Source organism: Tauraco erythrolophus, chromosome 4 (genome assembly GCF_009769465.1).
Source record: "Tauraco erythrolophus isolate bTauEry1 chromosome 4, bTauEry1.pri, whole genome shotgun sequence".
Taxonomy (NCBI): Eukaryota; Metazoa; Chordata; class Aves; order Musophagiformes; family Musophagidae; genus Tauraco; species Tauraco erythrolophus.
This window is the reverse complement of record NC_141468.1, coordinates 84,753,521-84,765,346: the sequence shown is the minus strand read 5'-3', so window position 1 is coordinate 84,765,346 and position 11,826 is coordinate 84,753,521.

Here is an 11,826-nt window from a genome sequence, read left to right as displayed (position 1 = left end):
GTGGTCAACTCTGCTGCTCCGCACTGGCTACGACTGGGAGTTCCCCTATTCTTTCTTTGGGGTCCTTCAGTAAAGGCTGTCAAAGTCGTTGTTTTACAAGATAAGTTTTTTTTTTTTTAATTTTCGTTAACATTTTTTAGAACAATACCTTTCCCTGTTGTGCTGCTTGGGAACTGCCTTAAGGCTTCAGTCCATTGTCTAATAAAGAACTTCCATGGTCAGTAAAGATGTTTATTGCTTCACCTGTCAAACCAAAATGTTAGTGTGTTGTTCTTGGACCATCTGCTCTAATAACTCAATTGTTTTTTCAAAATAGGCAATTTTTTTTTTTCTTTTGTTCACTACCTTCTGTAACAGATGTGAACTCTTTTCTTGGAGTGAATACGTAGCAAATTTCATATTAATAAGAGCAGAGGGAGCAATGGTGTGTTTGCCTTCTGTATCAGAGTATCTGATAAAGATCAGTTCCTCTTAGTAAAAAATGAAAGGAATTTACTGTATGTGTAGGAAATACATTTCGTTATAAACGAACGAATTGAAGCGGTGACAGACTATGAATCTGACTTATGTGACAAGATACAATTATACAGTTCTGAAAGCCTGGAGAGTGGTGTGATGATCTGGAAGAAACATTATAATCTGAGTATGTTATTTTTGTCTCTCCTGTGACCCTTCAAGGCAATGGAAAGGCACTGATGGAAAGGCTGTTGGCATTAGCAGGCATAGAACCAGTCTCATGGATCTTGGTTCAGAGCCTGTAGGTCACTGAGACTGAATTTAAATATTTACAGTCAAGGTTTTTCCCTGATTTACAATCAAATGCCAGAAGCTATAGGCATACCCCTCCAAAAAAAAAAAAAAACAACCAACAACAAAACCACCCCACACAAAACCAAACACATAACTAAACATGAAAACCTGGGAAAGACGTATTAGGTCATCTTGTCCCTTTCCTCTAGGCAGTGCAGAATGATTCCCTGTAGTATATTCACACGTGTTTTGTCCATAAACACCTCTGTTTATTAACAAAATACAATAAGCTGTAGTTTTTCAGTGAGGATTGGGATAGTTTGCTGCACTTTCTAGTTTTTAGCAAGGGGAAATAGCTATCATTCTAAAATGTGTTTCTTGGCCCGTGGATGTTGCTCATGTGAATTCAAGCAAAAAAACTCTAATGAATGGAAACTTGTAGAAGAGTTAACGGCAGCTGGTTTTATTATGGGCCACGGCTCTGACATGATCTCACGCGAGTTTAATACAAGTGTTACCTCACTGACTTCAATGAAACTACTTTTCATTTGCAAGTGAGTAAACGAGGCCAAAATCAGACAGCAGACCTAAGGAGACTCTCTGGGAGAGGGTTTTAGTTTGGGCAATGTGCTTTACATACATATAAAATATATGGGCATATCTGCCTGTTGCAGTAAATGTGTCAGGCCACCTGGGAGAAGGGGCCAAATTCTGCTTTGAGTAGCACCTGTGTAAGCCCAAAATGAACTGTAGGACCAAAGGCAGGACCAAATGTCAGGCAGGACCAAAGAAGTATCTTGTTTTTCTAAGTGATGGGCTGAGTTTCTTTCTTACTGGATTTCTGATGTTTCCTTGATGAAACGGTTTGAAAATATGACGGAATAAGACTGTTCTGCAGGGAGCTTCAGGTTTTTTTTCTTCTTAATTTCAACCACATCAAATGAAAAGAGAGGTTGTGTTGGCTATTGTGAAGCCAGCTCAGACAAAAGCACCACATGTGCAGTTATTCTGCTTTGAAACTATCAAATCAAGCAACGAAACAAGAACCATGTATTTCTGGAGTCAAACCAGTCTTCAGAATTGTGCGATATCACATCCACCTTTAAGCTCAGTCTCCAACTTAGCTAAATCTTGCAAACTTGTAAGAAGGCATCTGTGCTCTATGGAAAGCATAGCTTTGGTCTTGAGAAGGGACAAGAGCTTTAAAACTTGTTTAAGTCCAGCAGAAGTGTTACTTTACAAGCAGGATGCTTGGTGCTACAGCAACTCTCTGCAACCGTGAGACAGACTTTGCCGTTGCTCTGCGCGTGAGGAAACGCAGTTGAAGCCATGATGGGTGTTGATTAAGAGCGAAGAAAGGCCAGGGAGAGAGGTTTTGTCATCTTGTTTTCTTGCTGCTTGCATTTTGGTGGTCCTGCTCAATGCTCTCCTGTATGGCAGCGCCCGAGGTACCGGTACCTTTGGAACCGGTGTCTGCAGCCGCCTCGGTGCGAGCTTTGAAAATGTTGCGTTTTAGGGTTAACGCAGCTTCCTTGGTTAGGCTGGTGGGAAATCCTGCTAGAAAACACTTGTTTCAGATGCTTTTTGCTTTGCTCAGCCTTTGAAATGGTGATGTTTCCAGGTGCGTGGCGTAAAGGTTCCTGGTAATGTGGCTTGCAGGGAGATGCTGTGCGCTCCCAGTGATGCGGGGAAAGCGTTTAGGGCTACGGAGTTAAGTAGTGTTAACTTTTATTTCTACTTGAGGTCTTGAAGGAAAGCAGGATGGTGGTAATTAAGCTTGATCTGTAGGCCAAACCTGAGGGGAGGAAGGCAGTGAAGTATTGGGAATGTTTTAAATGGCCCTAACTGCTTGTTTAAAAGGGAGCTCTTATGGAGAGGGGTTACAAATCTCTTCTCAGTCTATTACAGGGTTCTCACTGTTCACTTTGTGAGCCAAAGCTAATTATATTGTCCACAGAAGAAGCTCAGCAGAAGCTAGTGTCCCTGTGGTTCATACAACTGCTAATTTTTCCCAGTGGTGATGCAGAAATGTGTTCTTACAGAACTGGTCTGAGATCACCAACTCGTTTCGTGTAGGATGCTGTTCTGCCATCAGACAGGAATGACTTCTGCCAGCTGCAACGCTTTGCCAGATTCACAGTGGTACGCATGAAGTAGATGATTTGTGATGAGATTTTTAGTCCTCTCTGGGTCTTCCTCCTGAGGAAATTAAGTGCTGCTGAGAGAGAGGAACTTCAGTGGGAGAGCTCTCGTTTGAATACAGCACAGAGAAGTTTTCTCCCGCTTACTTCCAGCGTGCTTCTGCCCTAAAAAACCCCTATATTCCTATTTTAATACTGTCTTTAGCTGAACAGAGCTTGCCAAATTCAGCCTGACCTGCGTATGCAAAATAATATTGCCCATGTTGTAGGTCCCTTCACCGAGACAAAAATGGCCAAGGTCGTGTGGAAAGTCAGTGAAAGAGGTAGGGGCAGAGACCAGGACTTCTGTCTCCTACTGCAGGACACACAGGTCTAAACTATGCTGTCATCCCAGGCCATAATATTCACAGACCTGCTATTTACTTACTTTTTTTCACATAGCTCCTCCATATTGACCGCAGAGGAGGAGATGAGTAAGCAGGGGAAATTCTGTCTGTGAAGAATGGTTAAAATTTAAAAGCAGTTTAAACATGTTTAGAAGTGGTAGAGAAAAAAAAAAAAAAGCCCAAGATATTGAATACAGGGTTATCTGCTGAGCATTCTTCTTTGTGAAGAGGACCTAAGTAGATGTTGTCTAGTGACTTGGATGTCATGAGATGTGATGCCTTTTAATATATGCTGAATTTCCCTTTGTTTTTTAATTAAGAATAAGGTCATTATGGAGTGTTATGGTATTCTACCTGGCAACCCTTAATCAGTTCTATTTTTGATTACTAAAAGTACAGGGTGAGAGATGCTGAATGAGATTTCTGTTGCTGGATACTTGCTGCTGCTGGGAATTCTAAGACTATCTACCTCCGTGGAGTTTTATTAGTGCCACTCTTATTGTATTGGACTACTTTTAAGAAATTCTTTTCTTCATTAATTTCCTGGAGGTATTCTCAGCAAACGGATGTAGGACTCTGTAGGCAGTGCATCTGTCATGCTGGTTTCAGAAAGCAGAGGTGGCGCAAAGTTATTTGGCGCTAGAACTGGACTTCAGTGCAGGAATGAAAACTGTGGGATGGAGCGATAGCAGAAGCCCAGATAGATGGTGTTGCATCCGTTTTTTTTGCCACGTCTGAAAGTGTCACATTAGTTGAAATGAGTGTGTCAGAAATGAGTAATTGCAATTCTGTGCTGAAACATATTTATGATAGAGGAGGACAGGAGGGTACGTGGGATTAGCTGTTCCTCATACAACTTTGATGTTGCCTGCTGCACAAGGAGTGTAAAAGTATCTCTCTGAAATACCAGAAAGAAAAGCTTTATGTACCACATACGACTTTGCATTTATACAGGTGCAACTGGCTTCAACTGAAGGGTCATTTCGATGAGAGATGGAATGTCCCATGTATATATCATCGATATAAATTACGTTTTGACGTTTACATGAGTCGTAGAAAACAAACACGCTCCACTTGTGTTGGCGTTCTTGTTGCGTGCACAAAAGAAGACCTGTCCTCCTTATACGTATGCATTTTCTGTAAGGACATAGTGCCCCTATTCAGTATTCATGAAGAAAGCCATGGCTACCCGGCTTGGCTGCTTGATGAGGAGAGGCAGTTGCAGAATTCCACCCAGCTGAAATCACTGACTTTTGCAAATGGAAATTGTTTATACATTTTTTTTCCTTCATTAAAAAGAAATGCAATTAGTGGTTTACAATGTTTATATGGATAGCATCAGCCGAATCTTGTTCCAGTCCGCTGCATGCTGTTTTAGCGTGACCTAAAACACACATCACGCAAAAGATCTGACTGGGATGCCCAATGTTAAGTGCAAATTCCCAATGCAAATATGAAGCTTTGTCAAGCTGAATTAAGCTTCTTAGATGATATCAGGAAGGGTTTTGTTGGTTCGTTTATTTTTTTTGCAAGGAATAAGTATGGAGGAGACTGTATAGAAGTAAGATGATACGCTGCAACTCTGAAGGGTTAGATCTTGATTAGACTCTTGTATTACATCTACAGACTTAAGTCAAATCCCTGCCCAACATTTACCTTTTCAATTCAGTGATCCCTAGAAACTCTTCTGAGGAGCCGACTGTGCTTTCAGCAAATGTCTTCCTAACATGGTAAGGATGTCAATTCAAAGCTTTTGGGTGTGCCCGCTTTGAGGGCATCTAGAGCTTGAGCTCTAAGAGGGCATCAAGTCTCAAACATGCTGGTTTGTACGAAACTGAGTCACAATGCTACCTCAGATTGCTTTGTTTTGTATGTGTTTTGCTTCACTTCAGCTTTATTGATCAGATACTACTTCTGGTTTAGAAATATCACAGCAATATAAAGCCTCTGGACAAATTATTTAAGTAGCTTTTGGGCAATTATACTGTAGCATTTTACTGCATTTGACACCTGAAGAATCTCAGGCCAGATTTATCTCTCTTGAAGCTTATTCCATTTCTAACCACTTGTCATACTGCAGAATATGTTTCTGCAAGTGATGCAAAAAGAGCAATTTTTTCCTCTCTCCCTTGAGATTAAAACAAGCTTTGTGTTCACTAGAATACTAAAGAAAGAGTTTACTGGATAAAAATGCCTATTCTGAAAATCCCCAGCACATTGTCCAGAGACAATCCATACAGACAGTGAAATACCTTTTTAGAGGTGTTGCACATCAGAAGTGGTAGGTACTCTCCTGTTTATACTCTGAGGCATGGTATTTCCAACAGCTTTTGGAAGTAATCATTCTAATTTTGGGGAGTCCTGTGATACGTACCCAATAAAATCTGAATTGCCCCAATACAGTGCCTTTAGGGGCTTTTAATTGTCGTAGTTTGGATTGGGAGGTACTCTCCTAAAAGAGCAGTTCTTTGGCTGTTGTGGGGTTTTTCAGAAATGTCTGTTCAATTCTGTTTCAGTGTTTCTCCTACTAATAGCTGATGCAGGCTGCCCAAAGGAGCACGTGCCTTTGACTTTTACCCATCTGGATGGGGTCAGTGGCTTTACAGTGCCTGGTTCGTGGTTATGCTCATCACTGGTGACTAAGGGAAACGGGACTTGAAATTTCGTTTTGAACGCTGCTTTGCCATCGAGCAAGAAGTTCAGTCACTGCTGTATTGAGAGAAGTACCAAATTTTGTTAGGAACCTCAGGTGTTGACTCAGAATAGTGTCATATTGTGCATAAAATTATGTGGATTGAAAAAAAACTTCTTTTAAAGGAGCCCAAAGACTGAGACATTTAGGTAGTTGCTATCTAATTATCACAGCCTTGTTAATGTGACAAGGAAAGAGAGAAGGGAATATAAAATACTTTGAGCTAGCAGATAAGAAATATAGATCTTGTAGTACTCACTAGCTATAGTATTTAATTTTTTAAAATGTGCATATGGTTAACAGCTTTAAGCACTGGATGCTGTCTTTGATTATAACAGTGCTGAACTTTATCTGCAAAATTGAAACCTCTGATTTTCTAGTACATGGGTAAGTGAAACCTAAGCACATGTAATCTGTAAAAATAAATGTAATTACTTTAGCAAATGTATTACAGCTGGCCAGGTTTAATGTTAAGGTACCTGTTTCTTATAACTGACTAGTGTCAGAAGGCAGAGGTGATGGCTTGATCAGACTCTGCAGATGGCTCTGCAGACAGGATGGAGGAGAAAAATTATTGCCTTGCATTCTTCTGCATGTACATTAAAGTGAATGGAACTGAGTTGCAGTTCTGACCTTTGACATTTCTTCCCCCTATTTTCTTCTGCTTAAAGCATCTCGGTGAGAGTACCTTTTTTAATTTCAAAAGCTCTGGTAGAATTGTAGCTAAGTGAACCGCTTCAAAATTGAACACTTGATAAATTCTTCAAGAACACCTAAGGCATCTGAAAGCAATTGCTGACCTCTTTCAAGGTGGCAGTGTGCTAGAGCAGGAGATGGGACTCCGTTGTACTCCATTTCTGGTGCTGCTTTGGTTTGGCTTCAGCAGACTTTTTGACCTTGTCTTGTTTACTTACCTATAAAACAGATTTTTCAGGTTTCTGTAGTAGCACAGGGGTAAAGGGCTCACGGTAGCAAAGCCCTTCAGTGTGGTCAGTGATTGCTATGGTGATAATGATAAGCTCATGAAAGGCTGCAGAAGATCTCTCTCTGGTCACACCACTGGCATAAAGTGCTGCTTGGATGGGTGTAGCTCTCTTCATTGTTCTCCAGATTCTACCCAACCAGACTTTGGTGTCATTTCCTGTTGTGGGTAGGACTTTACTCATCTGCTACGAAAGTATGCTTATTTCCTGATCTTTTGGAAACTTCAACAGCTAGAATTCCTGTTTCTCACAGTAATGCTGTGACTTGAGACTTAATTAGTGTCTACAAAGCATTTAGAGGTCCTTTAATGAAAGATGCCCTGGAAGTGATAAGCATTGTGATATTGTTAACTAAAGCGATGCCCACAAGAACTAGTGGCTAGATAAGGCTATCATCAACTGCTAAGCTTTTTCTGTTCCTGCTCTTTGATCTTGCAGGTTTCTAATTCCTCCTTTTCAGCAGTTTTAAATTTCCCTCTGCAAAGAATGCGTGTTGTTGAAGTGATGTGGACCAACTGATTTTGAGTCACCTATCCAAACAATTGGAGCAAATTATTAGGTTTACAATTTTGGTCTCAACTTAGAGCACTGGCTTTTTTTTTTTTTTTTTTTTTCCTGAACTGCACTCTGGAAGGCTTAATAACGTTTAGAAATTACTGCTTTGAGTAGCTAATGTAGGCTCCAGGACACAACTACTAACTAAATAACTAGTAGTTAGTCCATTGCTCAATTAAAGTGCTCCTCCCCACCTTAGAAAAACAATGTCAGATTTAAAACAGTGAAGAATCTTGGTATTGCAACCAGCCCAGCTGAGGTGTGATGCTACAGGAAGAGAGGGCTCAGATGGACCACGTTGACTCCTCTGGCCCTGATTCAGAGGTGCGTAAGTTGCTACCTCTGTCTTTGCTCCAGTCTTGGCTCTGGGAACAGATGAACTTGGGCTCTGGTGTGTCTGAGATGAAATGTGTGTGCCTTGTCCCTCTGGGTTGGGAGTTAGCAAAGGGAGAGTAGGCATGGGACCTTTGAGAGGTGGACTCATTCTTGTACTTACATATCCTGACCTTCCCAAGAGTTGTCTTCCTCCTGTGAGATGTTATTGGGAGTGTCTTGGTTTGCCCTTTTTTTTTTTTTTTTAAGAAAGAAAATTGTAGTTTTTGAATGACCTGCAGACATTACGTGGTCAAAATTCCTGCTTTGAATGGTTCCCAGGGTACTCTGCGTTGTATATGGCCCCTAACACCAAGGAACTTGTACCTGAGATTTGTTTTGTTTGCTTGCAGAAGAAAATTAATATATCATGGCGGGCAATGCATGGCACGTCAGCCAAACTACACAAACAGCTAAGGATTTTTGTGTTCCTGTATCTGTCCATGGATAATATTTAGAAAACAAAGTCCTTTGAAAACCTTAAGGAATTTTGGCTGTCTTTCACAAATGGTAGAGTTAAGTGAATAAAATGCTCAGTAGAGATTGTATGTCCCCAAACGTATTTTATCTTGACGGGTTATATACTATGGAGAGCTGCAGCCATGACTTGAAGCCAAGTTAGGAAAAGAAGACTTCTGTTACAGGGCTGCATTTGATGGGAATCTGAGGAGGGGAAGGGAGAGAATAGTGTGTGCTCCGAGAACGCCAAATGCAGAAAGCTTCTCTAAGCTGAACTCCTGGGTTGTATAAATCATTGTAGCTCCACTGGCATCAGTAGGTCTTTACTGATTTACATCTCTCGGGCATCTGGTTTGTTTTTTTGTTTTCCACAAACTTAATTTCTCTGGATGCGTAAAAGGAGGGGGTTTAATAGGGCTTATATTAATGGATAGTAGTTTGGAGTCTAAGTATTAAAGTTTTTCTAATTGATATCGTTAGCCTTAAATAAAATGGGCAAATGGGGTAAGGTCTAGCCTCCAAGACCTGTGCCTGAACCAAATCCATACACTTTGTTTCTCTGCACTGATGTGGCTTTATTGCTGTTTGCTCATCAAAGAGCTTGCTTTTTTGCAAGAGTATGACTGGAAAGAATAGGCTTTCTGGGTAGGAGAGAGGTTGTTACTAGAGCTATGTGATGTTAGAACAGATGTTTTATTACCCTTTCCATCCTTCCATCTGAAAGGAACATAAAGAAATAATTCTAATCAATGGGAAGATAAAAATCTAGCTCCCACTGATACCTGTTGAATGAAGCTCAATATATCTAGTCACACTATTGCATGATTATAACTCTTTGGGTGTATAGAGACACAAAAGTGGTGTCTGTAGCAACAAATTGCCTAATCTGTTTTCTTATATCTGGCCTGCAGATCAGCAATTTGAAGGCCAGCTCTTCTTTCCCAGTGAGAAATTGCTCATCTTTTTTTTTTTTTTTTTTTTTTTTTCAGGAGGTGGAATTCACTTTATAAGTACTATAGGGAAATTATGTGCAGGCAGGACAGAATGCACGTGGGCTACAACAGCTTACTGGCAAAGGTAGGGAAGAGTAACTCTGAAGTGAATTTGGACACTACCTTTGAACCACTTAGCAGAAAATGAAACCTTTTTGGATTAAAATAGTGAAAGAATTACAGAGAGCTTAAATTCGCGTCTCAGTCATCTTATATGAGCATTGGCAAGACTTTTAAGGGAGTTTAAAAAGTCTGATTTTAAGAGAGAAAAACTGAAACTGTTTGGTGCTTTGGGAAATATTTAGTATTTTGGATCTGGTAAGAAGACCTAGTGGACCATTGGTGGTTGGTGACTTTCTCCTTTCGCCTGTCCATTCAGAAGCCTGACTCTAAAAAAGTTCGAGCACATTTACTGTGAGGAGGAGCTAAGCTGTAAGCGTGTATCATGCCAAGTGTCTTAAAAACAAGTACAAACCATAAATCACGTAGGAGTATGTACTGTCCTAAAGCCTTATAAGGTTATGTGGAAAAGTTTGTATTCAAAAATTAGTCAAATGATCTTTACACATGTAGGCTTAATTGGTTTCCCTTCGTAGAAATACCTTGAAGATGTGGTTTTGTGTTGCTACTATTAAAATAGTGTTGCTACTATTAAAATAGATATTTTTAACTGTTACACTTCTTCGATATAAAAAAAATAAGTTGGAGGGATGTTTATTTTTTCCTCCTTAGATATTTTGTCCTTGAGGCAATGAACAGCAGTTTGAAGCTCATAGGGGATGCAATTGAAAATGTGGCTGGTGGTGTGGAGGCAGCTGTTCAGAATTAAAAACCTTTGAGGGCCAGAACGTCAGCTGGTGTAAGATGCCATTAGATTTTGGTGGCTTTGCACTTGTCCAGTGCCTGGTAGAAATCCCTGTATTTTCAGTTCTCATGTTTTCATTTAAAGTTGTGGTATGATTTATGTATCTGGAGGAACTTGGTCTCTTTGGAAATCCACTGGTGGAAGGGCTGTAAGTTAGAAGTGCCTTCTCTATCTGCTGCAATTTTCCCATCAAGTGACCTGAAGAATTGTTCAAGTGCATGTCTTCTGTTTTTTTCTTTTGTCCTCTACCACTCCCCACCTTGGCTATCTGTGTTGGGCTAAACAAAAGGTTTTATCTTTCCCTAGAAGTCTTCTTTTATTCACTTGGGTTCAGTCAAATAAACTATATTTGTTGGAGGAAGCTTCAAGTGACATTGACCACTGTTAATGTTTCTCCTCTATGCAAGAGGAGAAGGCAACACATGTGACTTGGAAATGTATCTGAATCAAATACAACACATACTCATTCATTTTGGGGGGGGCAGGGGGCATCCAAAGCAAGTGCTGACACTACTTACAGGGAGATTTTAACAGGATGCAAAGCTGTTAGCTTCCTCTACCCTCCCTAAACAGCCTTCTCTTCTTCCTTTCCATGTTTGCGCGCTGGACTGTACCGAAGCCATTTCACAAGGGCTGGGGCATTTGTCTTTGCATATTAAGACTTGCTGCTCATTACACAATCATAGTAACTTCAGCTAAAGCAGGATCAATCCCATAAGTTTCAGGAGTGCCAGTTGCACGTTCAGTAAACTGGTAAAAAAGATATTTTTTTACTTCATGGAGAAGTCCAAGTTTGAATTCAAAGAGCTCTCACTACCAAAAGTCTTTACTGAATTTTTATTGATTCCCCACCCTGTCCCCCTTCTTCTGATGACTGTGGATCTTGAAAAATATTTCACATTTAATGCATTAAAAATTTAATAACTGATAGATATTAAAACATACCAGGAGCTTGTAATTGCGTACTCCTTTTGAATTGTATTCCTGACCTCTACTTGTAGGGCTCGTTTTTAGAGAGACATCTACTGAATGAGAATACATGATCTGAAGTTCTGGGGACAGAATGGCGCAGTGTGATGCAGAACTGTAAGGTCAGATCCAGCTGATGTCAGACAAACTAGCAAAAGTTGTTACTGTCTGACAGCTCCACAGTGATTTAAGGCATGCCAAACAATATATTCCAGTGATGTTCAGGAAATGCTTTTCAATTGAATTCTTAGGACATATCCTTCCACTACACTCATTTATAGTCATTCTAGTCGTTAGTAAATTATAGCTCAGGATTTAGTTTTGTCTTTAGGGAAGCAAAGTGAAATCTGCATTGCTTAGCCTCTGCCATAACTTTTTCTAAATAGAGGACTTCACCTTCAGGTCCATCTATCCAGCCTCTCTCATCAGTACTGAATTCTCTCAGTCCGTCGTACTGCGGTAACCTCTGACGCCTGCATGTTCAAGGAGGTTGTTTTCAACATTGTGCTGAAACAGTGAAAGCTCTAGTGCTGTGAAACAGTGATACAAAGTCAGGCAGGTTCCCCAGAGAGAAAAGAGTTTATTGTAATGCATATGCTTAAACGGACCTGGCTATGGTTGCATAGGACATGACTGGTTTCTTTTCTTTTGGAGCAACTTAC